The 4,475-nt window shown below is 38.7% G+C and overlaps 1 pseudogene; it reads left to right on the top strand.

Annotated features, from left to right (window-relative positions):
• The first annotated feature begins 594 nt into the window (after positions 1–594).
• Positions 595–1,485, top strand: LOC127122093 (protein WALLS ARE THIN 1-like; annotated as a pseudogene).
• Positions 1,486–4,475: the final 2,990 nt, after the last annotated feature.

Consider the following 4,475-nt stretch of genomic DNA (forward strand, 5'->3'; position numbering starts at 1 on the left):
GGCCTTGTTCATGTGCATTATCAGTCATGTTCTTTTCAAAGTCAAACATTCAAGTCATAAGGAAAAACAATTTGGAAACCAACTTCAAACCATTTGTTAATCCATTTCAATCTATTTCATCCATTTTAAACCAGTACATATGATTCCATACAAGAAAAATACAAAAATTGACACTTTTGACCAATTGTTGACTTTGGTCAATAGTTGACTTTGGTCAACAGTTGACTTTTTGGTCAACTTTGACCAAAGTCAACCCAAATCCGAGAACCCTAAAATAAACCCATGTCCATATCCAAATTACACCAAAGGTACTGTTACATGTGGTAAAACAACACTGAAGAGCTTCTTCTCTCTCTCTCTCTCTCTCTCTCTAAACATACTCTCTTATCCACAAAATTCCATAACAAATCTCTCTGATTTTCTTTCATTCATTTTTCAGAAACCAATCACACATACAAAAAAAACCTGTAATAATATAACCATGACCCTTTAGTGTTGAAGAAAAATCTCTAATCATCTTCCATTGCCATTGGTCAAAATTCAGTTTTTTGGTTTTGACACAAATAAAAAGGTTTCATTTTTATTCTTACACTGATGGCACAAAATTCAGTTACAATTTCAACTGACAAAGCCAATGATTTCACTTTGTTACAAGTTCATGATTTGGATTCTCCAATCTTTCAAGCGAAGCAAAAAAAATCAGCAATACAAAATTTTGTCCCTGCTATAACATTTCTAATGGCAGTAATATTAAGAATAGAGCAAGTGAGACTGAATAGAAAAATGGATTGGCCAAAGTGGCAGGAACAATATTCTGTGTAATTGGTGCAACTGTGATTACATTATACAAGGGTCCAACAATATATACTCCAAGTAATCACGTAAATAGTACTGCAACATTGATAACAGAGTTAACAACAACACCAATGATTGATTTTGGAACATGGTCTTTGAGTGATGCTGAAGGAAAAAAATGGACACTTGGATGTGTTTATCTTATTGGTCATTGTTTGTCTTGGTCTGGTTGGCTTGTGTTTCAAGCACCTCTCCTTAAGAAGTACCCTGCTCGTCTTTCTGTCACTTCTTATACGTGTTTCTTCGGTCTCTTGCAATTTCTTTTTCTTGCTTTGCTTTGCGAAAGAAATGCTCAAGCTTGGTTATTCCACTCTGGCGGCGAAGCTTTCACCATTCTAATCGCCGGAGTGGCGGCATCTGGAATTGCTTTTGCAGTACAAATATGGTGTATTGATAGAGGAGGTCCAGTGTTTGTTGCTGTGTATCAACCTGTTCAAACTTTTGTTGTTGCTATTATGGCTCCTATTGCTTTAGGAGAAGAGTTCTACTTGGGAGGGATCATTGGTGCAGTGTTGATTGTTGCTGGACTATACTTTGTTTTGTGGGGTAAAAGTGAAGAAATTTACTAAAGAGCAGCTTGCAATTGCTTCATCCAAAGACATGTCCTACAACCATATAAACATGGCCTGAGATACCTTGAAGTGCACAATGAAGCCTGGCTAAATCCAAAACTCAGCAGGATGGCAAAGCTTACCATGGCTGCAGGCACATGAACCTTGTCTTTCCTTGCTTGCTGTTGTTGCCAATGCAAAATCCACACATCATATTTATGCCCACAAACCAATGCCTAACCTCTTGTGCAGAATCACAACACCCTGCAACCTATACAGCAGACCATAACCCCGCAGTGAATATGCACCAACACACAACATTCTTATCGGTATCATTTCTGCCATGAATATTATGGTTCAAAGCAAGGACCAATTGTAGAGTCCTCCTGCAGCAGTTGGAAAACCACAACATTGCATCGTCAAGTAATGACCTTTTAATCATAAGCATAGCAGTCCAATTCAGCTAACATTTGCAACAACCATCCAATGCTAATTGACCAAACACAACCTAGTAACATACCTGTGGGAACACTGCTGTGTAAAACCAGACCAAGGTTGAACTTAGGCGAGTGGAAATACATGGATAAGGTGTGCTGCAGAATTGAGCAACATTAAGCCTACAATCATCAACCCCATTCCTCATTGGAAGCATATGCTGCTAACTCAAGTCATCGACCCAGCTTGCCTTGCCATACTATGACTATACCCACCTGCATCAAGCCAAATTACCATGACCATAGCTTGCTGCAATAATCCAGGTGAAACCATGCCAAACCAGTGAAGATGAAAAGAAGAACCTGCTACCAGCTGCAATCATACAGTCATCTGAGCTTACATAACTATTTAGACATGCTAGCACCTGCATTTGGCCTTAAAATTGTAATGATGAAGGGCTCATGAAAACTGCAGCAAAAGAATCATCTCTGCATGAACTCGACCTCATCCACAACCTCCCCAATACTCTGAATTCACTGCAGTAACACAATTGAATTAGCTGGAGGTTACAAGAAATTCACTGCAGTAACACATAATAGCCAGTAAAGTGTTAGAAATCCAAAAATTCCCAAAATGGGCATCAGGACAAAAACGAAGACGAAAGTACGTAGATTGGTTACCGTTTCCGAAGTTAACATCAAACAGGGGAATCCCCAACTGAGCACAAAAAAAGGGATTTTGGAAGAAACACCTGTTGGGATAACCAAAGACAAAATTGTAAACCCTAATCAGGAGATATAAATAGGAAGAGAAGAAATCAAAGCAGGGGAGAAAAAAATTAACGGCGAGAATTCGAAAATGAAAAAAACCTAATCGGAGGAGGAATTAAAAGCTACCAAACAGAAAAAACCCTAAGAATTTTTTTGACGGCGAGAAGGCGAAAACAGCAAAACCCTAGCGAAAATTAAGAAGAAGAGAAGTCTAAAGAACACTAGACCTTGTTACCACCATGGATTGAAGCTCATATCGGAGGCAAGGGAGGCGAGTTTTAGTGCATTAGAGTGGAATCGATCGGTGAAAGAGTGAAAGGTGCAAGCGTCCGCCGCCCCAATTGCCGTGTGACTTCTTCGTAGCTGGTTCTGTTCGTTGCTTTCCGGTTGAGTCTCATTTTCGTCGCCGACGTTCGTTGGTGTTGCGGTTATTCGTCTGTGGATCTCCTTAAATCGAGAAGGTTTGTTTTCTCTGGAAATAATGGTTTTCATTTAGGGAAGAGGTTGTGATTTTTTACTTTTCATTACAGACTTCTGCTTTAAACCTTTTTCTTTGCGTTTTAATTTCTTCCATTTTTTGAAATGATTGCACCCATTTATTGTTGACCGTTGGCTTTAGCGTTGGGACTTGCTTGGTTCCCTATTACAGCCACCCATCATAAATGCCGACAGTTGGCATGGTCATGAGAGGTCTCTTCTGCTTCCGTCACCCAACAGCCATGCGGCTAGGGTGACCGTTGGGCTTTTGACTTTTTCCTGTTTTTGTGATATGGCCACTGCTTCGTGGGCTTTGGGTTTGACATACTCCATCGGCCCATTTCATTTTTTTAGTTAGTTTCTTTTTATTATTATTCTTTTTATTTGTTCTTGTTTATATGTTTGGTCGTTGTTAGTCTAATAGTTGATTGCCTATGGCCGGGTGGAGGGGAAGGAGTCTCATCTCCCCTTGTGTGGTGGGTTCGATACCCCTATGTGTAGTTTTTTTTTTTTTAAAATTTCTTTTATGTTTATGCTTTATTATTCATAGTTTTTTATTATTGTTTAATAACATAGATTTGTTTTCCTTTTAATTGCATCATGCGTTCGAAACCATTTGAAAACTATAAAAATCATATTTTTCTCGATTTAATATCGAGCCCTTTTTTCACACCCTTGTAAGTCGATTGCTTTTTAAGCATCGTCGTCGACCTCACATAGCTTACTCTTGGGCTTTCTTACAATGAGCCGGTTCCTTTGCACTTACACTCATACATTGCATTATTTATTGTTTGGACCCGATTTAATTATTCCAATACTTTGAATCCCCATTCATAACAAATGTATCCCTCTCCCATGAAATGTATAATATTCTTTCATTCTTTATCCATCTGTTAATACAAGAAATAAAATGAACATCCGATAGTCATTTCAAAACAAGATCAAAACCTCGATCCAACGTCGAGTAATCATTTTTCAAAACCTAACAGAACCAGCACGTATTCATCCACCCTTTTGTAAGTCGATTGCTTTATGCATCGCCATCAACCTTGTAAGTCGATTGCTTTATGCATCGCCATCAACCTTGTAAGTCGATTGCTTCATGCATCGCCATCTACCCTTATCCCTAACACTTCTCCTTGCTCCACTCGTCAACTCTTGTTCCGATTAGGTAGCACCCATTAGATAGAACCCTTTGTATGATAACATAGGTAAGATTCCCATATCCCTTTGTATGATAACATAGGTAGGATTCCCTTATTCTTTTGTATGATAACATAGGTAGAATTCCCATATTCTTTGCATGTTAACATTAGGTAGATATTCCCATTTGTAAATCCTAAACACTTAAGTACACATTGCATGACAACTCTAGGGCAGAGTTTCC

Source organism: Lathyrus oleraceus, chromosome 2 (genome assembly GCF_024323335.1).
Source record: "Lathyrus oleraceus cultivar Zhongwan6 chromosome 2, CAAS_Psat_ZW6_1.0, whole genome shotgun sequence".
Taxonomy (NCBI): domain Eukaryota; kingdom Viridiplantae; phylum Streptophyta; class Magnoliopsida; order Fabales; family Fabaceae; genus Lathyrus; species Lathyrus oleraceus.